This window comes from Rhinoderma darwinii, unplaced genomic scaffold (genome assembly GCF_050947455.1).
Source record: "Rhinoderma darwinii isolate aRhiDar2 unplaced genomic scaffold, aRhiDar2.hap1 Scaffold_126, whole genome shotgun sequence".
Classification (NCBI taxonomy): Eukaryota; Metazoa; Chordata; class Amphibia; order Anura; family Rhinodermatidae; genus Rhinoderma; species Rhinoderma darwinii.
Genome location: NW_027461958.1, coordinates 1,112,571 through 1,137,500, shown reverse-complemented (window position 1 = coordinate 1,137,500; position 24,930 = coordinate 1,112,571). Strand labels below are relative to the sequence as shown.

Genomic DNA, 24,930 nt, shown 5'->3' with positions numbered 1-24,930 from the left:
TGACCTTGACTCACAGAAGCTGCTCTCTCAAGGTGATCGCAAGAGCCCCCTGCAGTCTTGGTATGTGTTCTCTTCCCAGTCTTCATAAGTGATGGCATATGTTTAGTAATGACTTGCTGACTGTCAAGGATCTGACCACATGGCACCACCGATCATGAAAACAAAGGGGCTGAGTAGCAGAACCTCCACGGCGCCTGGAAGGCAGCGCCGCTGTGCAGGGGAAAATCACAACAATCTCCACAAAGAACCGGGGCCGCTTCAATCGAGTAATCATTGGGGGTTGAAGTGGTCAGATCCCCCTACATCCGCTAATGACCGCATATCCTAGTACTATGCATCTCCTGGTAACATTGCAAAACTCTTTTAGGCCTCACATTTAATAAGAGTTTTACAGCTCTTGGGTCATGACACAGCGGGGCTTTAAATGTGCCCATAAAGGGCAAAAACAGCGGGCATCCTGTGCCAATCCGGGTAGCCCAGTGCTCTCAAGCCCTCTTTATGGGCATTTTAGAGAAGAGGTAGAGAACCTCTAGGTACACGGTGCATGTGATCATCAAATATGCCACCATTACCTTGATTTTTATATAGGGGAGTCTCGTCATTGCTCGTCTATGCTGGGCTATTAATTCCGATTAAAGGAATTTTCTCTTCTCACTTTATAACATATAACAGAGTCTTGTAATTAAACTCCAGCGATATAAATCACAGTCAGACAACAGAGGCCGTTATTATTGTATTCACACGTCCTACGGACAGAATCGATGGGAGTGTTTGGCGTCTCGCTTTAGCGGGCATTGATTGTGGAAATTGCCAACTGCTACATTACCGGCTGCAAACAAATATTTAGGAAACTAAGAATTACTTTCCATGCGCTCAAAGCATAAAATACCGGAGTCGTGCCGATCTTTGCAAACTGCTTTATTACAGGATTCCCAGCAGAAAAATAATCCTATACAGTATCACCGCTGGGGTCATGTCGTAGGAAGTTCTTCATTCAGCCTTGGATGACATTTGGGTTTCCTATTGGTCTGTTGATGCCGGTATTGGCTGGCAGCCATGATGGTTTCTAGGACTAATGGCGCTTAAGGGACACGTTTTATAAAGTTGATGATTCCACTGAGACGTATGAAAATCAAATGAATGCGATTCTGGGAATCTCTGAATCTTTTCTGGTTATTTTTCCTTTGTTTATATAAAATAATACATTAGGACGTGGAGTCATGCAAGTTATTTAAGAGACTAAAATATTAACTATACAGGGGACCAGCGACATGATTGTCAATACAATTTTACGGCCTTCAAGATCCCAGGGCACATAACTCCTATAAGGGCCTGTTCACATCATCATTCGCTTTCCGTTCCGGGGTTCCGTCGGAGGTTTCCGTCGAGTGAACCCCGTAACGGAAAGTGAAAGTGAAACCACAGCTTCCGTTTCAGTCACCATTGATATCAATGGTGACGGAAACATCGCTAATGGTCTCCGTTCGTCACCATTCCGGCAGGTTTCCGGTTTTCCGACAGAATCAATAGCGGAGTCGACTGCATATGGCAGTGAGAAATAACTGTTGGCAGCGCCATCACGTCTCTCCCATCCCCCTCAACAGAAAAATCAAACAGATTTTTTTTTTAAATGACCTGTGCTGTTGACCAGTTCAATGTGCACTACAGATCCCAGCATGCTCTACTGCCAGAAGGAAATTAATTACATGGGTGTATTTAGAATTTTGAAACCATAACATCTCTATTGGCTCCTCATCGAACAGAGAAGGTGGGAGAAACACACATTGGGTACAATCTGTCCATGCCAATCTATGCACATTTTTATTTTCTAACCTACAACTTGTACAGTGAGAGCTAGAATCTGATTGGATGCCATGGGCAGCACCACTTAGGACCTTGTTGCCATGGACTGCATCACAGAAGCGTCGTCATCCAGTCACGGAATTCTCTGCAGGAACGGTCAGTGCGAGGCAGATATCGAGGAGAGAGGAGCGGCTAAGCACTACTGCGATTATCCCGGCTGGGTTCTTGTTTCTTTTGTTTCTATTTGAATTTTTTTGTTTGTTTGTTTTTGGATCTACCTTCCAGACCCACACTTCCGAGTGTGTGGAGGAAGAGGCAGCCAGATGGCTGCATCGGGGGCTGGTGGAAAGTTCCAGCCCCGGAGATATCTCCATCGTCCCGGGAAGACCCCGTACAGCCGGGAGCCTGAGAGACATCAGAGGCAGACTGGCTTTTTTGGACGTCTAACGGCAGCATTGGGGATCGTGCCATTTCTTAAAAATCTGTGGAGAACACCAGATAAAGAATCGGGCCGATACCTCAAGCTGAAGACTCCACCACCACCACCAACATCTGCAGCCCCCACCTGCTCAGCAATGGAGGAACATCAGGTGCCAAAACCCACCATAACATCAGGTGAGGTCCCGGCCCCTGCCCCATTGCCCAGGAGACCATCTGCCTGGGAGCTGCCACCAACAGCTGCAGTCCCTACCCGTGCAGCAAGGGAGGAACATCTGGTGCCCATACCCACCATACCATCAGGTGAGGACCAGACCACTGCCCCATCTCCCAAGAGACCAACTGCCTGGGAGAAGTTTCTGGCAAGAAAGCCACTAGTCTCTGCCACAAACAGGGGGTCACCAGTAGTGGCTCGAAAATCCAGGGTCCGCAGTGCACCTTATGTGTTACCACCGCGCATTAAAGTGACTGCCAGACAGGTGCATGAGACCCCACTATGGGACACTATGGGTGGTGCATCACGCAGGATGCTGAGAGCCATGCTGAACACGCCATTGGCAGATGATTGCAGGTGCTATGTCAGCGATGAGGGAGACTATGTGCGGTACACCTTCTCCAGAGACACCATCTATCCGGAGAAGGAGTTCCACGGGGAAATTTCATTTCGCTGCAAGAAGATCTAGTGGTGGAGTCTCCTGCAGCGTGCCGGTAACATCAGGGCACTCGCTGCGATTTCATATGATTGATTTTCTGGTTTTGACATTTGGCTTGTTTATTGGACTACTCTTTCTGACTGCTGCCTGCCCTGACCTATGCCTGTTTATTTGACTACGCTAGTTTGCTGCCTGCCCTGACCCCGGCCTGTCCATCGACTACGCTTGTTTGCTGCCTGCCCTGACCTTTGCTTGACCAGCGACTATTCTTCTGCCTGACGATTTGGTACCTTGTGGTCTGTAGATGTGGTTCATTGCCGTGTTACTTTTCAGGGTGATCCCCGCTACATACCTTTAGTGCCCCCCTGCTTTTAAGGCAGGCCTGCACTGATGATCCCCCGTTCTCTCACAGAGTGCTAACCATTACACTATGGAACGTGCTTCAGGTCGTAACCCTTAAACCAGACTCCAAGTCTCCCACTAGAACTCCCCTTTGTATGTTCCCAAGGGTCCTCCTAGCACACGGGTACTTTCAGTGTCCCCTGATTTTCACTGTTGGCCCGCCCTGATTATCCTTGGTTCCCTCCTGCTGATGCTGCTGATGGACAGTCTGGCCGAGATTCAGAGTGCTAACCATTACACTATGGAACCTGCTTCAGGTCATAATCCCTAAACCAGACTCCAAGTCCCACACCAGAACTCCCCACTACTCCCTGGTGTCCTGCTTAATTGGAGCCGCCATGTCTTGCTGATAAGGGGTGAAGGGATAAATCAATCACCAGGACAATGGGAAGTTATTTGATTAAAGGGGTATTCCTAATGTAAAGGACCTGAAAAATAATATAATAATAATTAATAATGCTCCCCATGTGCAGGGTGATGTCAAAACCAATGTTGAGAGTGGTACCTGGCGGTTTTAAAAGAATTATGCAGATTTTACCTTTTGCTCCAACTGGGGTCTTGGTCAGAGACCTCCTCTCCCTCTGACAGTCTGTTATCTGATGTAGGAGACTCCCTCATCCCTGCTTGCCTATCACAAACTGTCTTCTGATCCTCACCCATCTGCCAAGTATCATCTGCCAGTGCCTGTACCCTCGGCGTGCTTCACCGTTGTATTCTGGTCCGCTGGGCCAGCCGCTACTCACACCGGGACCACCTCAAGAGGTAGCGACCTGGTAGTCTCCCCGCAGCGAAGTCCAGATCCCCGTACGGGGGTTAAAGGGTGAAGACTGGGGAGGCTACTTAGACAACGCCCTTAGAGGTGGCCCTAAGCCAAACCGGTGGAGTAGCACAGTGGGTCGACAACCCGCTGGTCATAACACTCGCTGCCTCTTCCTCTGATCAATGAGAGATGGAAATGTCCTATATTGGTGTTCTGACTCTTGAAGGGCCCATGCCTATCCCTGGGACAACTTACTCTGGTAATTGACTCTACTCTGGGCCTCAGTACTGCGATAACTACATCTAATAAGATAGAAGAGGCATCCTTTCCCTCTCACAGTATTCCAGCTGATGGAGTAGACTTGTTTATCCCGGAATCCTCTGCTGACTGAGGAGTTCATGAAGCATCTGTTAAGGACGCAACTAGGACAATGTAATAGAAATTGTCGACTCTCTAAAAAAGGAATTGCTCCAATCAGAGACCATTGCCAAATCACAGAATGAACTGATTAATAAAAATGAGGAAATGGAGAAAAACAATTCTGGACATAGGAGACCGATCCCTTCTCAACCACAATTGACTTTGAGGAATCCTGCATTTGGTCTCTAAGTCACCGACTTCATGAGATTTCTGCCTCCAGATGTCTCCACCGTAGAGAAAACACTGGCCCCAAAGCTGAAAAATCTTCCCCCAGAGTTGGACGACTTTACACAATCTCATCATCACATCGAGATCATTGCCTACAAATGGAGATTCCCATCAAACTAGTAATGTCCAAAAACATCCATCATTATGTCTTCACAACACGGCCTGCAGCTCTGAAAGTCTGAGAGAAATGGAAACTCCTGTCCCATCACCACCGAGATCCTCCGTCACCACCAACATAAAAGAATAATCCCGGAAACTCAATCATGAATGGACTATAGCTGGACGGGGATGGTAAGTCTAAATACTCACTGCTTTCCTGATGATAATTTAGGATGTGCTAATACTCGTTACATGATGTCGCTGCAGGATTCTGTCGTCTGAATACAAGTTCACACGACCACTCTCATTGTTTTACCTTGACCTTTTAGGCTGTGTTCACACGTTGCAGTCATGTCACTGTTTTTCCAAGACTCCATGGCAAAAATGCTTTTTTTTTTTTTTTTTTTTTGCAAAACCCCTGTGTTCTTGCTGTCACGTAGTGCAAACTGCAGAAAAAAATCTGTGATATGACCGCAATGTATGACATCCCCTTTAAGACTATCAAACATTCCTCCTTGGTACTGCCGCTGATCTGCAGATGTCTGTATTCTTTGGTTATGTATTTATTATATTTCAATATTAATCTTCAGATTGTCGCTGGTAGAAGATGGCGGCAAGTACAGATAAATAAATGCTAGTCTTATACGCAGCCTCTAGTTAGTTAGTTAGTTAGTTAGTTAGCTAGTTATACCTGTTTCTTGAAAAGCTGAGTGACTACTAATATTACCAGTATTAAAATTCCCATAACAGTTGGGTCCCAAAAGGCAAATGTGTCTCATCATCGAGCATTACAGGGGAAGAAGTGTAGAACATGGCAGATTTACCTTTCAGGAGTTTGGGAAAGCTGGGTGACATGCCAGTTAAGATTTGTAATGGAGATCTTATTGGTTATGGCCGAGCTTTCTGTTTTATAATAATAATCTACAGAATGTTGGTTTTGGTCTCCTCCGCTCAGGGTTTATAAGATTCCTGATTGAACTTGCTCTGAAATGTTGTGAATATTTCTGGTTTCTTGTAATTCCAGGTTTGCGGAGCTGCAGACATTCGGCTCCCTGACGTTCAGACCCATAGAAGATGGACATTGTGACGTCGTCGTCGAGAGGCCGACGTATATCATGAAGTTAGATGCAGGTAATGTGTACATCTGATTAGGATTGTCACGACTCACGTTACAAGAATTTGGACTTTGATACCGATACTTTGTGTAGTGTTGCGACTCTTGATACCAAAACGATACTTTGCCAACTGTAATAAAAAAAAAAGAAGTTCCATTCACTGATGTGAGGCACGGGGTGTGAAGAATTTTGAACCTCCATGTGCCGCACATTAAGTATTTCACATTACTTCATTTTTTTACTTTTTTAAACTTTAATGTACTGGCATATATCTATCTATATACCAGTACATTAGCCTGTGTACTGATGGGTATGACCTAACAACTGCCTGTTTACGAAGTATGCCCTAACAACAGGAATATACGGTCAGACAGCCTTGGTGTCCTTCAATGGACCCTGGATTGTCTGCCCATATATGGTATGTCCCTCAAGCATCACAGGGATTCCCTGTGACGCAATCCACGGGGCATCCCCCTTCTCGTTTTCCCCTTCAATGCTGCGGTCAGCTTCGATCACAGCATTCAAGGGAATAGCATCGCAGATCAGAAATTTCTCTGATCTCTGGCAATAAAGCCGAGCTGCGGCTGTGTAATACAGAAATTGCACCGCTCCTGACATCAAGTGTACGCACAGTCAGCATGAGGTGATGCGACCAGCTAATGAGCGGCGGCACCGGGACTGAAGACCGAATATGGGGGTGTTTTGCAGTGCGCCCGCCATGTTCTCTGTATTCAGTGCCAGCGCTCATTAGTGCAGCTCTGGCCGCATGCTGACCCCACGTGCACACTTGTCAGGAGCGGGGCAATGGCTGTATTACACGTGTATTACACAGCCGCAGCCCTGCTCTGACTACATTTATGTGAAATAACGTGTAGCACACGGACCCATTGATTTCAATGGGGCTATTCAGACATGCCTAAATTTTCACACCGCGAGTGTCCGTTGCGTGGAACTCCCTGCTTGTCCTATATTGGTCCGTGTTTGCAGAACTTGTCGCCTATTAATGTCTATGAGTGCATGAAAACCACGAACAGCACACGGACGACATCCGTGTTCTGTCTGTGTTTCACAAATCAATTACATAGAAATACTGATGCCAATACGCAACGCACACAGACATGAAATGTAGAAAAAACGCTGCGTTTTTAACGTGCACAAATCGGACACGCTCATCTGAATGTAGCCTTAGGCTCATTCACATATCCTTGTCCTTTTATATGGCTGCAATAAACTGACTGCATACAGATGGCTTCCATGGGCAGTCCGTTTTTTTCATTTTTTTTTCACGGACTCCTAGACCAGAATGGGTGAGACCGATCTGCAAATACTGACCGGGATAGGACCTGCCCTGAGTTTTTCAGATTGAGAACGCGGATCCCTGAAAAAAACAGATAGCACACTGAAGAAATGAACTGATGTGTGCATGAGCCCTAAGGCCCTGTTCACACAAAGATTTTTGGCGCTGATTTTGATGAGGAAACCGCATAGCAATCAGCGCCAAAAAACTGCAGAAATCGCCCCCGATGATTTCAATGGAAGGCAGAGCGTTTTTTTCCCGAGCAGCTTTTGGCCGCTCACGGGTTAAAAAAGAGCAGCATGTCCTTTCTTGCCACGGTTCCGCCTCTGACCTCCCATTGAAATCAAAGGGAGGCAGAAAAATCCTGCAGCGTTAGATTCCGAGAAAACCGCGTCAAAAAAGCGCAGGCAGGTCAAGATCTGCCTCAAATACACAGATTTTTTTTCTGCCTGCAAAAAACTGTGTGAACAGGGCCTACGGTTTCTTCCATGTAGCATCTCAACAATCTCCGGGTACTTGCTGTTCTCGGTAGGGGGGAAATGGGATGCGCCAAATGTTTACTGCACTCCAATCCCTTTATTTATATTCTAGGAAGGATTTTTAGAAGTGTAGTTCACAAGTCTTATGTAGCCTGGGAGGCGGCTGGCAGGGCATGTGCCAGGGGGTGCTAACCATTTACGAGGCTAGGGCAGAAAACGGAATGTTTGCCCCAGATGAAGAACAGCCGAGGTTATGTCTAGTGACCGCGCAGTCACGGCCTGTGAATAAATCTGTCTAAAACATAATACAGTCAAATTCCTGTAATCCGCCATCTGATAATCTAGAAAGTCTGATCATCCTGCCCTTGTTTCCGGCACAGAGCTGCAGAATAACCAGGAATCTGACAAGACTGGACTGGTTAACAGACATGGACACGGCTGCTAGGATTTCATTGTTTCCTTTATTCAGCCCTGGAAATTAGTTTTTTATATTATTGTGTGACTGTCCAATAATCCAGAATGTCTGATAATCCGGTTTTGTTGATTTTTATATGTTCACAGGAAGAGATGGTAGATTTTAGGAAGCAAATGTGAGTTTATTGTTACTAATATTGTAATTATTTTATTTTTCGTTGTTCCCAGGTGTAAATCTCTATCACCACTTCTGGGATTTTGTCAATCTCTATATTACACAACATATTAACAACTCCTTCAGCACCGACGTCCATATTGTCATGTGGGACACAGTAAGTATTTTTTTTTTCTTTCTTAAAGGGGTATGTGTTATAAAAATGGAGGCGGTGGGGTCCCTTTGTTGACCCTCCCCCTCCTCTGTTGGTCTGAATGTAGCAGTACTGTAACCTGTCATACGTGGATATCCATAGCTTGGCATTGCCAGCATGGAAACTTATCCTCTTTGGACAATTCCTTTTTGTTACAGGACCCTCCAGCAATCATCTGTGAACCTGATGCCAAGTGTTCATTTCCCCTGCAGCGCCACCACAGGGGAAATGAAGCATTACACGCTGCCTATTGAAATCAGTGGGCTCTCTCTGTAATGCCAGGACACTCTTTGTAGTAGTTCTGGCTTGTGCTCTGAAAAGGAACCCTGCCCGAATAAAACAGAATTCCCTCTTTGGGGATTTGAGATTGGGTTTTCTCCAGACTACCCCTTTAACTTCATAACATTGCTGGTTGCACACGCCCTAGTACAGGGGTCAGCACTCCAGCTATTGTGAAACTACAACTCCCAACATGCACTGGCAGCCAAAGACTTTATTATTATTCTATCCACATGCTGTCAGGCCATGCTGGGAATTGTAGTTCTACAACAGCTGGAGTTCAGAAGGATGATGACCCCCATTTTCTATGCCTATCCCGCTGTGTTCATCACGCTGTCCTCTGTGATGCTATGGCTACGCTCGGTACTCCGAGACAATCTGATGTCTCACAGACACCGAGAATGTGCAGCTGCATCCCCCTCCTCTTCCTCCGCTATTTCTTCTATTTTCTGTATTCCTGCAAATATTTTGAGGACTTTTACGTTTTCTGAACATATACAGAGAGCCTGCAGGCAGGGAAGGGAACTGTGAGGGGGGGGAGGGGACATGTTACTTTCCACTAATAAGATGTATTACAAAGTTTCATATATTCACATGAACTACGGATTAATACAAAAACATTATCACGATAGATACACTTTAATTAGTGTATAATAAAAAGTTCTACTTTCTAAGGTCAACTTTATAATATATTTTGTGTTTCAACGCCTCTCTATTTTCAAAATCCCTGCTCACTGTCAGTGAATGGAAACATTCTTATCCCGATCGTGTCTCGCTGACCCAGGTGCACGGTTTGGTTTCCATTACTGTCGGCCAAGACGTGGCCTCTTTATAGAGACTTTTGAAGCTGGAGTTTTCTGTTACCACCTGCAGCACTGACCCAGTCATACACAACCTCGGGGACAGATCTGATTATTCTTGGGCGTGAGAACAGGAAGCAAATTCTTCTATATTTTTACGGCGCTGGGAACACAGGCTGGTGAATTGCCAAGTGTACATTGTGCCAGTATGAGACAAGATTTTCTGTAATAGGAGGGAGAATTTTATTGGAGGCTCTATTAAATGGAGATTAATTCACCTGCACCAAATTCCTAATTCCCCCAAAAAATATCAAATAATACCCGGTTTTCCATAGACCCTAAGTGGTATCTAAGGCCTGATTTACACGAGTGTGTGCGTTTTGCACACGCAAAAAACGCTGCGTTTTTTTCGTGCGCAAAAGGCACATAACAGCTCCGTGTGTCATCAGTGTATGATGTGTTGCTGCGTGATTTTCGCGCAGCCGCCATCATTATGACACTCCGTTTGGATGTTTGTAAACAGTAAAGCACGTGGTGCTTTTCTGTTTACATTCAGAGAATGACAGCTCTTGCGCGAATCACGCAGTTCGCACGGAAGTGCTTCCGTGCGGCATGCGTGGTTTTCACACACCCATTGACTTCAATGGGTGCGTGATGCGCGAACAGTGCACAAAGAAAGGACATGTCGTGAGTTTTACGCTGCGGACTCACACTGAGCAAAATTCACGCACTGTCTGCACTGCCCCATAGCCTAATATAGGTGCGTACGACACGTGTGAAAAGCACGCGCGTATATTACGCTCGTGTACATAATAGACTTGAGTTCAATTTAACCTTTTGAAGCCTTTCCTTTTTCATTTTTACATTTTTCTAATACACTGTCAGTGCGTCAGTCTTCACTGTTGTTTTGGCATTCTATTCATAAATATGAAAATTATTGACACTGTTCATTGCATGAAAAATAATCAGAAAACCTGCTGTCTGTTTGTAGGGAACTCCTTAGTTTAAGAGAAGTGCAAAAATCGATGCTGATTTCATAATCTTTATAGGGTATGAAGCTCCATTTTTCCTGTTGCAGAGCAAAAAATCTCAGATTTCTGTTCACACAGCTATGGGGTTATATATGATACATTTCGGTCTTCTGCAGCCACCACTAGGGTGAGTTTGTTAAAGATCTATTTATTATGCAATTTAATAGTAGGTGTATGTAGGGAGCGCCCCCTAGTGGTGGCTGCAGGCACACATAATTTTACTATTTAAAGGATAACTACACGTTCAACAAACTTCTGACATGTAAGAAGTTTTGATTGGTAGGGGACTCAGCACTGAGAACCCCACCAATCGCTAAAACGAAGCAGCTGAAGCGCTCATGTGAGCGCTGTGTCACTTGGTTTCTGTTCGGCTCTTTCCGGAAAGCTGTTGTATCGGAGTACGGGCTCATAGACTTCCGGAAAAAGCTGAACAGAAATGAATCGGCTGAGCGCTCACACGAGCCCTTCTGCCGCTCCGTTTTACCGATTTGGTGGGGGTCTCAGTGCATGTACCCCCACCAATCAAAACATGTGACATGTCAGAAGTTTATTGAACATTTAGTTACACTTTAACTCTATGGCTGTGTGAAGGTAAGTTAAAGGGGTTGTATTCAATTGAATTAGAGCAGAGTTGCAGTACTGCAGCACGGCCACTATAGCCACGGAGCCATCTGCTTCTGACACCGGCCACTGCACAACATCTGGCGCCCGGAGGCAGCCTGGACAGCTGATAGGTGCGGTGTCGGACCCCCACCGATCATATGATGATAACCTATCCTGTGGATAGGTCATCAGTATGAAAAAACACCCCGTTCCTGGACAACCCCTTTAACGATTTGGGGCTCTTTATAAGAAAAATAAAAAAATGTAGTCCTAAACCCTATAAAATAAATAACCAAATAAATCAGCACAGAATTATAGTCATATAAAATAAAAATAAATCCTACACTTTAATCAGCGTCTTCCATTTTAAGAGCTGCTTGTATCTATTGTTCAATTTCTTGGCCCCTTGAGAAGTGATCAGAAAGTGATGACCAGTCCTGCTTATCTTTATTACTATCCTCCCTTCACAGCTCCCAAAATAAATGATTCAGGGTGGAGATGACCTTCCAGAGCCAGCGATCTCTACACAAAGAGCGCTATTTTTCATTCCGCAATAGAATTGAAAAATGATTTACCAAAGCCAGAGGTCGGCGCACCCCTTCCAGCGTTCACTTGTCGATCAGCAGTTGCACTTGGTCCCATAGGGTTTGGGTACATTCATGGGCTGTCTAGCGGGATAGGTAATCGGCTTATCCTCCCTGGGCAGATGGTTCTGCTTTCTAAAAGGAAATTGTCCCCGGCAACCTGTCGTGTTCTGGGCCAGACTGTGTCAAAGGAGAAAATCCTGATTTATAATCCACTGTAATCTCCTCAACCATTGAGATGTGAAGCTCCATGGAGACTGAACAATTCTCTGTGTCCGGGATCACAATGACCACATTATCATCTGCCCCTGACCATCTACTCCCTCTAATACGGTCTAGTTCAAGGCTGATAAGTGACGGTTCTGTGTTGCTTTTTTATTTGACATATCACAATCATTCATCTGGTATTATAAAAATGTGCCCCCCCCCCCCAGCTTGACCGCCACTCTATTTAAAATCCTCAAGGGTTCGGACCACCGTTCTCTCAATCGGTTGGGAATCCCGGTGTTGGGGCCCCCAGTGATCTGACAATTCTCATCTATCCTATGGATAGGTAATAATTGTCAATTCTGGGAATACCACTTTAATTGAGATGCTCTGAATATTCTTATAGCTGGCATAGTGTCTTAGGGTATGTTCACACACAAACTCGAAAACGTCTGAAAATACGGAGCTGTTTTCAAGGGAAAACAGCTCCTGATTTTCAGACGTTTTTTAAGCCACTCGCGATTTTCGCTGCGTTTTTCACGGACGTTTTTGGAGCTGTTTTCAATAGTCAGTAAAAAAAACGCTCCAAAAACGTCACAAGAAGTGTCCTGCACTTCTTTTGACGAGCCGTTATTTTATGCGCCGTGTTTTGACACCAACGCATAAAATAAAGGCTCGTGGGAACAGAACATCGTAATTCCCATTGAAAGCAATGGGCAGATGTTTGTAGGCGTATTAGGGGCGGTTTTTCAGGTGTAATACGAGGCGTAAAACAACCGAATTACATCTGAAACCACTGCGTGTGAACATACCCTTAGAAGTCCAACACACTGAAATGTAACGGGTTGTATGGACTGTATTATAGTCCAGAGCTGCATTCACGATTCTGCTAATTGTCAATGGAATGAGTCAACAAGCTTGTCGACAGACCCACCCCTGAGGGTATGTGCACACACACTAATTACGTCCGTAACTGACGGACGTATTTCGGCCGCAAGTACCGGACCGAACACATTGCAGAGAGCCGGGCTCCTAGCATCATAGTTATGTACGACGCTAGGAGTCCCTGCCTCGCTGCCGGACAACTGTCCCGTACTGAAAACATGATTACAGTACGGGACCGTTGTCCTACAGCGAGGAAGGAACTCCTAGCGTCGTACATAAGTATGATCCTAGGAGCCCGGCTCCCTGCACTGTGTTCGGTCCGCTAATTGCAGCCGAAATACGTCCGTCAATTACGGACGTAATTAGTGTGCACATACCCTGACAGTTTAGCTCCTATAATACAATGGAGCAGTTAGTCTTCTCTACATCAGATCCTGGTATAAGATGACCCTTCCCAGAGTGTAAATCACTATAGGCTCTACAGCAATCTCTGTGCAGACACTGAGTTGACAAGTGGTAGTCTGCAGAATTATGAATGCAGCTCTGGACTATAATACAGGTTGTAATTCAGATTGGCTGGACTTCAGAATTTAGCATATCCTATTTTCCTGAAAAGTTTAGGGATTTGGATTAGGATCTTTGCCAATGTGCCTTCTGAGAGGCTTCTGACAGAGATCAGCATTGACTCCGCTGGTTATTCTATATAGTACAGAGGTGCCTCTTACTTCCTGAGTGAAATTGCGTCCCCTACTTTCCAAATTGAAGATGAGAAGATTCAGGGATGTCTGCCAAGTCCCCTGCAGTCAGAGAAGGGTCCTGTCTGAGGTGAACTTCTCATCTTGCCGCATGGATGGTGCACCCCTGTCTGCACAGTAATTATTCAGCAGAGTTTTTGGTGCAATGTAGAGAATTTGGGATTAGATGCCTTTGTACTAAACACGTTTTTTTCTGCAGAGCTTCTATGGCTATGGCGATTTGTTCAGCGAGACGTGGAAAGCTTTTACAGATTACGAAGTTACACACTTGAAAGCGTACGATTCTAAACGGGTAAGATGTTCCAAATATATTTCTCTTTGTTGTTTTATCATTTTTAAAGTTTTTTTTGTTTTATAGTTTATTGTTGTTTTAATGAAAAGTTTGGTAACTTTATAATATACTTGCTGCTTCAGTTCTTCCCCATTTTTTTTAAGATCCCTGCTTACTGTCAGTGAATAGGAATATTCTCGTTTACATCCAAAAGCTGAAACCTCATCGTATGTAACTGACACAGGTGCAGGGCTATTTCATTGTACCAGAGCTTTCTCTTGTAATAAGCCATCCTGCTGTGCCATCTAGATGTGATCATAACAGGTTTTCAGCCTCTGGATGTTTACTGTTTTCATTCACTGGAAGCAAGGAAAGACCATGAAAATGAAGAAGAATTGAAATACAAAGTACTGTAGAAAGTTGCTGATTTTCAGCAGGAAGACAGCAGAGAACGTTAAGAAATGCCACAGTGATCAGGCCATGGAGGGTCCGGACAAAACAGAAATGTTAAATTACCATTCCAAGGATATCCTACTATTTTGAGTTTACAGCTCCTATTCAGTCCTATGTCTCCATGGTTACAGGCTACAAGTAAACGCTCTGTAGTTGGATCCTGCAGTCATATTGCAATCCATCTGTCCCCTACTTGCTTGCATATACTTGGCAGGAACAGCAAGAAGTAGGGGACAGTTATTTGCAGGATCTGACAGCACATTGTTTGTTTGTAGTCTGTAACCATGGAAACACAAGTCTTCATTGGAGCTGTAGATCCAAAACATTAGGAGATTTTTAATCAAGACTATTTGCAATGTTAATTCATTTTTTATTTTGCATGCAATGGGGGAAATTAATATTAATGGTTACAAAGGTGGACAAGTGACTGTTTTTAATTTAAAGGGGAAGTGCTCTATAATCACGAGCATGCGTGACTGCCAGTAATGTGTGTTATCTGAATTTTGCACTAAAAAATTGCAACTGCTCCAATTGGGAATGGTGATGTATAAAACAAAGTTAGACTTGGGGGTCATTAGTCATGCTTTTCTGGACATATTTGGTAATATCCCCTTTTGTATTTATGTTCCTTTAAGGACGCTGTGTTTGCGCTTCTGCCCAGAATGAGATACGGGTTATTTTACAACACGCCGCTGGTAAGCTCGTTATCCGGAGATGTGACGGGTGACAGAAGAAGTATTGTTTGAAGACAGGAGATGCGTGCTTTATTAGTGCAGCCAATTTCAGCGCTTTTTCTTTCTCTAGATCTCAAATTGCCGCAGCACGGAATTGTTCAGAGCGTTTTCACAACATGTGCTTTTCCGGCTGAATATTTCCCAGGAAACTTTAACCCCTTAGTGACCACCAATACGCCTTTTCACGTGAGTCACTAATGGGCTTTAGGCTAGACTGACGCCTTTTCACGTCAGCCTAGTCTAAGTCCTGCACGGGTCTCCCGTTCAGGCAGGAGCCGGGGCTCTGCTGTCTGATGACAGCTGAGCTCCTGCTCCAACGCCCGCGATCGAAGTTTACTTCGATCGCGGCCGTTTAACCCGTTAAATGCCGCCGTCAATAGCGACCGCGGCATTTAACTTTGTTTACAAAGGGAGTGCGCTCCCTCTGTCACCCATCGGCGGCCCGCGAATGCAATCGCAGGTCTCCGATGGGGTGTCATGGCAGCCAGGGGCTTGATAAAAGCCCCCAGGTCTGCCCGGAGGCACGTCCTAACAGATTGCCTGTCAGATTTACACTGACAGGCAATAATGCTCTGGTATACGAAGTATACCAAAGCATTATAGCAGCGATCGGAACATCGCACAGTAAAGTCCCCTAGTGGGACTAATAAAAGAAGTCATCAAAGTGAAATAAAGATTATTAATAAAAAGTACAGTAAAAAAATAAATAAAATAATTTTTTTCCATAAAAAGTGTAAAAAAAAAAAAAAAAAAGTACACATATGTGGTATCGCTGCGACCGTAATGACTCCATTAATAAAGTTAATATGTCATTTAAACCGCAAGGTGAACACCGTAAAAAAAAAAACGCAAAAAACCATGGCGAAATTGCAATTTTTTTCCATTGCCCCCCAAAAAAGTCATAAAAATGAATCAATAAGTCCCATGCACCCCAAAACAGTACCATTCAAAACTACGTCTTGTCCCGCAGAAAACAAGCCCAAAAAATCACTACATTGATGGAAAAATAAAAAAGTTACGGCTCTTGGAAACGATGCAAAAGCAAATAATTTTAGTTCAAAAGTGTTTTTATTGTGCAAAAGTCGTAAAACATAAAAAAACCTCTACATATGTGGTATCGCCGTAATCGTACCGACCGATAGAATAAAGGTAACATGTTATTTACGTCGCATAGTGAACGTCGTCAATTTAAAAACGCATAGAACAATGGCGGAATTTCAGGTTTTTGTTATAATCCCCCCCAAAAAGGTTAATAAAAGTTAATATAAAAATTATATGCACCCAAAAATGGTGCTATTAAAAAGCACAACTAATCCCGCAAAAAACAAGTCCTCATACAGCTATGTAGACAAAAAAATAAAAAAGTTATAGCTCTTTGAATGCGACTATAGAAAAACGAATAAAATAGCTTGATCATTAAGGCCTAAAATGGGCTGGTCACTAAGGGGTTAAAGGTGCGCTATAAATCAAGATGAGGGTTTGTTCCCGGGCACAGTTCATTACAGTCATAGATATATATATTTTTTCTTTTTTAAAGCCTTCTGTAGGGATAAAGTAGAGCGCCACCATTCTCGTAAATTATACAATTATTCATAGCCTGCCAACAATATATGGAGTACTTTTTCTTTTGTCAGACTGTTCAGGAACATATAACGTTAGATGGGAGGCCGGAGACTATAAAAGAGGTGCTGTCCTTATTGCTGCATTCCTCTATTGAAGCGAATTGGCCATCAGGCCTTGTACCCACTTTTATGCCCTTATTTGCATAGCCCTCGGTGCAATAAAAGTGGAATAAGAGTCGGTAACTTCTAAACTGATGCAACATGAAAGCCAGTCTGGTTACAAGCTGATCCAATGATTTCTTCCAGTGCAGTCTTCGGCATACCTGACCCCTACTGGTGGGTATTGAGGAAGGCACTTGCAGTGGGGAAAAGCATAAAGATTACATATACAAGATTAGAAAATAATGGCTGCTATTAAAACAGCGCCATCTTGTCCACAGGCTGTGTCTGGTATTGCAGCTCATTCAAGTTCTTGGAGCTGAAGTGCAATACCAGGCACAGCCCATAGACGAGTGGTGTTTTTTTTTTTTTGTCTTGCAAAAAATGTCATTTGACCACAACGTGTGAATAGATCCATTATTAACTGATTTACTTTCATTTTGGCTCTAGGAGGAGAAAATTCGAGTCACCATTCTTATACGCAGCACAGAGTTTCCAAAAATACTGAACTAAGATGAGGTAATCATTACCTTTCTGTGGGTGGCGATGCCCTGGGGTCATTTCTAACCACAGACGCTTCGTCTTTGCTCTGTGATCATCGGAAATAACATTGTGGCAACGAGTCTCCCAGGAAATCCGTAAAATAAAAATACAAATTAGCCAAATGGATAATAACGCTAAACATATTTCTTACTGATGTTCTCCCTCAGCTGGTCCATGCCTTGAAGTCTGTCCCACTCTTTCAAGTCACTGTGGTGGATTCCAAATATAGGTACGTAATATTATGTTTATAATATCCGAGAACGAGCTGATAATGCTTATCCAAGGTGAAATACACTGCGGGACGAATCCTAAATGAGGCCACGTGATCTGGAACAGCATATTTGAATAATAGATGGTCGGTCCGTTGATGAAAGGTGAAGTTTCATGAGGACATTAGGGCATCTAGACTTCATAGGGGGGGCACTTTGGACCCCTTCTATGAGCCAGAGCCGGCCCGTCTATGTATTACGTGGTCGGCCACTCATTTTAATGGCGGCCATGTAATACTACATTTTCCCGGCAGAGACCTCTGTAGGGGAAATATCTGTCCGGATGCCGATAACCGCAGATCACTGGGGGTTTCTAAATCTGTTGCCGTACAGCAGGTTTTTCACCAGGATTTTTATATATTTTGTTGCATTAAAGGGATATTTCTACAGAACACATTTATAGCATATCCATAGGACAACATATAATTGGCCGCTTACAGACCTGCGACCGACTACAATGTGGAAATCCGTGCACATTCACAGCCCCATTCTCCCTGCAGTGGCCAGTTCGCTCCTACACGTAAACTGAGACCATGGGATCCCATTCTCCTAACAGCTGGGGGTCCAAGAAGTGGGGTGTAGTCCTATGGATATGCCATAAATGTATCTTATTGAAATACCCATTGAATTTTATATTTTGCCTCTACACACCTTCAAGGGCCTGCTGTAGGGATTGTCAGGGTCCCAGTGGTCAAACCTCCACCAATCAGTAAGTACTACTTTGCTGAGACTGCTATTTGCAAGAATACACCTTACAGGATAGGTGATAATTTTCTCATCGCTGGGGGCTCCACCGAACACTCGTTCTTCCTCACTGCTGAACCGCAGGAGGACATTAAATGTAGCGGTGGTCGAACATGCGCTGCCGCTCTATTCAAAGTCTATGGGAATGACCGAAACAGCCGAGTACAGCTGTTCCCATTATTTTCATAGACCGTGAATGAAGCGGCAGGCGCATGCTCGATCGCTGATCCATTCAAGCTCATCCTCACTGAAGGGGGTGCGGTGAGGAGGATCTATGGGTCTGGGACCCCCGTTCTCATGATTGAAGGGGTTCCTAGCAGTGGTGCCCCCAGCGATCAGAAAATCGTCACCTGACCTGTGGATAGGTGATCATTTATGATTCTGGGTAAACACAATAAGACCGTAAAGGACAAGTTTTATTAATTACCGTTATCAGGACATTGGTTCCTTCAGTCATAACAGATTGAGCACTATACAGTGAATGTCCGCCCTTCAACCATTTTGTTATTGTAATCTAAACAGGTCCAAAATGATGCTGATTATTTCTTAAAGAGTAACTAAACGTTCAACAAACTTCTCACATGTCATAGTTTCACGTCAGAAGTTTTGATTGGTTGGGTGTCTGAGCACGGAGACCCCCACCAATCGCTAAAATGAAGCGGCAGAAGCGCTAAGCAGGTTCATTTCTGTTTGGCTTTTTCCGGAAAGCCGATGTAGCGGTGTACGGGCTCATAGACGTTCTATTGAGTCTGTACACCGCTACATCGATTTCCAGAAAGAGCCGAACAGACATGAAGGGGCTGAACGCTGACACGAGAACTTCTGCCGCTTCGTTTTAGCGATTGGTGGGGGTCTCAGTGCTCGGACCCCCACCAATCAAAACTTCTGACATGTCACTATGACATGTCAGAAGTTTGAACATTTCCTTACCCTTTAATATATATTAATGGTGTTTTTTCTGATACAAAGCTCCAAATCCCCTGCAAAGACATAATATTTTTTTATTTTCACTTTCTTTTATATTTTAAAAATTCTTTATTAAATATCAATAAAAGAAAACAAACATTATCGTATCCAGTACTTACAGACACCATGACACTTTAACAAGTTGTGTAGACAACTCCTTCAGACAACATATCCATTCGACTGCGCTATTGATGCTGCCAAAAAAACGGAAACCTTAAGGAACGGAGACAAACGGAAACCATTAGCAACGGAAGCGTTACCATTGAAATCACTGGTAAGGCTAACGGAAAGCTATGGTTTCCGTCTGGTTTCCGTTCGTGGGTTCTCCTGACGGAAAGGTTTGACGGAACCACGAATGGAACCCCGAGGCAGATGTGAACGAAGCCTCACTTCAATGGAGGTTTACTGCAATACCAGACACAACCTATGGACAGGTGTGGCGCTATTTCTGGGAAAAAGCAGCCATGATTTTCTAATCCTGTATAACCCCTCTCTGTCTATGTAGCAATTTGAAGTTCTAAAAGGCAATGTATTGATAGTTCTCTCCATAACTGCAAACCCTTCATTGTATGTTTCTCTAGATCTCTTGGATTCCTTGAACAGCTGAAGATCACACATAACTCTGACATATTTATTGGGCTTCACGGGGCCGGACTGACTCATTTACTCTTTTTACCAAACTGGGCAGTTATATTTGAGCTGTAAGTCATTTTCTGTGTTCTCATGTGTAATATGGTTGCCTCTCCTAGAATGTCTTCTCCTTTTGCATTAGGAAATTGCATGACTAGCAATTCCTTCATATATTGTTATTGTCATCGTCTTCTATTCGGGTGAGGGGCCCTGTGCTGCAAATACAGGGAGTGTGAGTCCCTGAAGGGTCCTGATTGGATTGGATTGTGAGTCCCTGAAGGGTCCTGATTGGATTGCACCAGTTTGTAAAGGGAGAGTTTTCCATAACAACATTATATTTAAGAATTACTATGTGTGTCTGACTGCAGAAAGTCGGCCTTCATTGCTATACTAGACAATCCTTAATGTCTATTGCGCAACAACTAGTGGCGTACCTACTGTAGAGGCAGACCCTATGACCACGCTAACGGGCCCATGGTAAAAGAGGGCCCGGAACTGAACAACTTCTACGGCTTCCTTTAAAACACTGTCTCAGTGTTTACTTGCAGCCACCACTAGGGGGAGCTCACTGCATATAGATTTATACAACTCCCATTGAGTTCAATACATATACAGTGAGCTCCCCCTAGTGGCGGTAGGGAAAGCAGGGAATTTGGAGTTTGTGAAAAGCAGAGCCCCAACCCCTATTTTCAAAAGAACAGTGAACATTAACTTAAAAAAAAAAATAGTTGGAGCTTTCAGTAGGGGGGAGGGAATTCTGAATTTAGATATGGGGCACTATGGTTTCTGTGTATGCCCCTGATGATGACATTATACTAATGGTCCTGTTGGTGCAAATGTTTCAGCAGTACAGCTTTTAGAGCTAGTTTTTTTTTTTTTTAGCAAGCGTGCTGATCTGTCCATATATTCACATTTCTAGAAATGGCCTACCATGACGACACCGAATGGAATTTTCAATAAATATTTATAGACTTTAAAAATAAAAGCTAAGTTCTTTTCCCACGAGTCATTTGTGCAAGGTCAGCTCGGCATTCACGCAGCCCATATCTGTATGTGGATTATCAGAATCTGCGTATACCAGCGTCCATTAATCACAATGACAATGTCCCAGATCCATTAGTACATGTGCACCTCTGACTTGGTGTATTAGTAATCTTACCCTATTCATCTTATTTTAAGGGCACTTCAGAACAGAAGGGTTATATCAAATATTTAGAATAGGCATGATGAGAATTTGACATGTTGTATTGATACACATAGCATTTAATATACAAGACAAAACGTATAGAACCGCTAATTTTGAGAATTTTAGGAAGATTGCAGGACCAACCTTTGCCATTATGTATTTGTATCGAAATTCATGCACGGTAAACACGTGGCATTGCAGTATAATAGCCATTTTTGTTTTTGCAAAACTGATTCAGTTGGTGCGTGGCATAACTAATGCACCTCCAGCATACGTTGCGCTGTGCGCCCTCTAGAGGTGTGAATGGGTAAAATGTTGCCTTTAGATTCAGGCATGTTAGTAGCGAATAATGCAGAGTACAAGTGTGAACAGGGCAGATAATAGTTTTGTCTTCTACCATATTATTGCATGTGTTTACCCTGCAGGGGCGCCGTTGCGTAGAATACTGTACATGTGTGATCTTCTTTCCCTAGGTATAATTGTCAGGATGAGAGGTGTTACTTGGACTTGGCTCGACTTCGAGGAATTCACTACATCACATGGGAGAAAGCAGATAAAATTTTCCCTCAGGACAAGGTAAGTCCTGCTCACGATACCAGGGGTATTACCCGATCAGAGGGTTTACATTAAAAATGACTCATTTAGCCAGCTGAGGTCTTGTTAAGGGCTGATATACCATAGAGAGAGCCTAAGCAGCTGCTATGGGGCCCTAAGAGAAAGGGGGCCCTGGGTTGGTTGGTCCCATCTCTTTGCTACTGGGTGTCAAGAACCTAGGACTCCCCTCTCCAGAGGAACTGAATTTTTAGCAGCAGGAAAGTGGGCATTGGCCCAAGTGTCATGGAAAGGATGTGGAGGGGAAACAAACTGTTCTTTTTACTGGGTGGCAAAACCAGCACCATATTAAGGGCCCATTTCGATCTTTGCTATGGGGTCTGCTTTCTTCTATGTTTCATTGACAACATTTTTGCTGCTCATGACCATGGACAGATATTTTTTTATCTCCTGCAAGTAAATGACGGTTTCTATTGTAGGACAGCATGCAGAGATCTTAAAACCGGGAGAAACTGATACATAAAGTATATTGGAAAATTATATAATTTTTCATTATACAAAGAATAAGGGTCAGTTCACACGTTGCGTAAATACTGTGGGTTTTCTGCAACGGAATTCGTTGCGGAAAATCCACAGCGTAATACGGTAGTGGCAAAGTGGATGAGATTTAAACAAATCTTTACGCTGTGTCACTTTATGCAGCGTATTCGCCCTGTGTGAACTCAGCCTAAAATTTATTTGCAGAAACCGAATACCCCTTTTTAATTTTTGAGTAGTGATTTTACGAGAATATTCGGACATAAAGCCCTCGCTGTTGTGTGTTACTCCCCGCACGTTCACATGGTGTCGCTCTTGACTCTTTCCATTCACATTTTTTGTTAGATTATATTGTTCTCTCCCATTATTAGGCTTCTTCCATTGAGTTGTGACACATTTCAGGCTGTGGCAGGATCAAAAGTAAATTAATTGGTCATTAGTTCAACCTGTCAATAATTCTCCTCGTGTCCCGTGTAGAAAAAAAAAAAAGATCAATATGTCCTGGGGGCTTTAAATGAAAGTTGTTTTCTGTAACCAGAATGACCTCATTAACTTGTCCTTCAATGGAGAGAATAACGTGCCCGAGAATGACAAAGCTTGTTATGCCGTCTAATTAAGGGACATCACCCGACTTTGGGAGAACACCCAAAATTCACCAATTACGCCTTCGATTTTGCTGAATTTTTCCGGCTGGTCAGCACTTCGGCAGAGTACGTGTCTCGTCATCCTGAGTGGCCGCTCCGAAGAGGTCGTGATGAACTGTAATCGTAAAAAGAAGGAATTACCTCGAAGAATATGTCCTCGGTTCTATTTTATAACATAATAAATTTTTATTTATTATAAAAAAGTTTTTTTAATTATAATTGTTGGAATTTGGTGAGTTTGAAGTAAATGCATTAAACCCATTTTAGCTTCTATTTACCAGTTTTTATCATTTTCTTTTATTTTTTTGCTCCCCTCACGTTCATTCATCCAGAACAGGCAGTATTGTGCATGCGTTATTTTCTACACAAGCCGAAATCCAACATGCATCAGTAAAATTCATAACCATTTTCCTAAAGTACAGCAGATAGGTTAAAAAAATCCACTTACCTATAAGTTGTAACTAAAGGGATTGTCTCCTCTCGACAACCAATCCCCATTTTGCCTATTAGGCCCTATTGACGTCATAGAGGGATGGTACCCTGCTCGAGACCCCTTATATGATCTAGAACAGAGAGCTTCTGACAAGCTGACTGACCCAGTCATCCATGTATCACAAGGAAGGCCATTCATTTCATTGGCTAGATGTAATACTTAATTTCACCTGTAGTGGCCGCTGCCGGGGAAGTGAGCAGCCGACGGTAACCTCTCTTAGCAAAATCTGCTACGTGTCGGGGAGCCAGACCCACTCTCATAGTAATGAGACGACACAACCCCTTTAAATATTTTGTGCTAGATTTACCATTGCTCCTGTATCATCCAGTGGCTTTAGAACCATTGAGAGATATGGGCACATGACCACAACCGTTGTGTTTATCTGCCCCATAGGATTTAATAAGGGGGAGGGGTGCCTTTTTTTTAATTTATTTTTAAGGTTTCTATTCAGAAAAAAACGATATTAAAAAAAAAAATCTTCCAATTTCATGTTTTTAACAAGTCCTGGATTCAGCTCTGTCCGATAATATATACGTATAGCTAAAAAAACACTTATGGGAGGCTGGTTATACGATTATTATTGGTCGATTTTGTAATAAAAAATAATAAATCATGTTTTTATTAAGTGGAAATCATTTTGTAAAATGAAAAAAACTTCCTAAAAAAGTGATTGTTTTGTAAGACATCTTTGTGAATAAAGCATGATTAAATGGTAACAAAAACGTCATAGTGACGTGTCAGAAGTTTTGATCGGTGGGGGTCTGAGCACAGAGCCCCCCACCGATTGCTAAAATGAAGCGGCAGAAGTGCTACGGTGAGTTCTGAGCTGCTTCGTTTCTGATTGGCTTTTCTCGGAAAGCCAAGCAGTTGGTGTACGGGCTCATAGACTTTCTATTGTGACCGTACAGCAATTTCTCATCTTGCCGACAAAAGCCGATCAGAAACGAAGTGGCTCAGCGCTCACCCGAGCGCTTCTGCTGCTTCATTTAAGTGATCGGTGGGGGGCTCAGACCCCACTGATCAAAATTTCTGACTTGTCACTATGACATGTCGGAAGTTTTTTGAAAGTTTAGTTAGCTTTTGATATATCTCGTACTTTTGCTCAATGAACTGGTGTCACGTCAAGATCTGACTAAGTCCTCATGCACATGCCACTATCAAAAGTGTATAGCATACCCTTAAAGATCCCTTTGGCACCTCTCCTGCACTACAAGGCCACCGTCCACCCGCAAGCAGGGAACGGAAACATCTCCATTCAAGTGAAGTGGACTGTGCTCCACCGTTTAGGAAGTGATGGCCTATCCTATCCCTATTTTTAATGCTTTTTAACATAAAGTTTTTATTTTCTTTGTTTAGACCTCAAATTTTTCCATCCATGTAAAAAAAAAAAAGGAAAAAAATTTCATAGAATGGAAGGATCCCAGACCATAAGGAGGGATCCACATGGGATTATAGTCATCCCTTATGTGGATTTCTTATGATTTTGGCGGGAATTTTCCCGCCAATTTTGCTGTTCTCTGGTCAGATATGCCCAGGGTAGCAACAGCTGGCTATTGGATGCTGCTGG

General features: G+C 43.5%; 1 pseudogene; it reads left to right on the top strand.

Annotated features, from left to right (window-relative positions):
* Positions 1 to 24,205, top strand: part of LOC142699078 (EGF domain-specific O-linked N-acetylglucosamine transferase-like) — a 122,805-nt pseudogene extending 98,600 nt beyond the window's left edge.
* Positions 24,206 to 24,930: the final 725 nt, after the last annotated feature.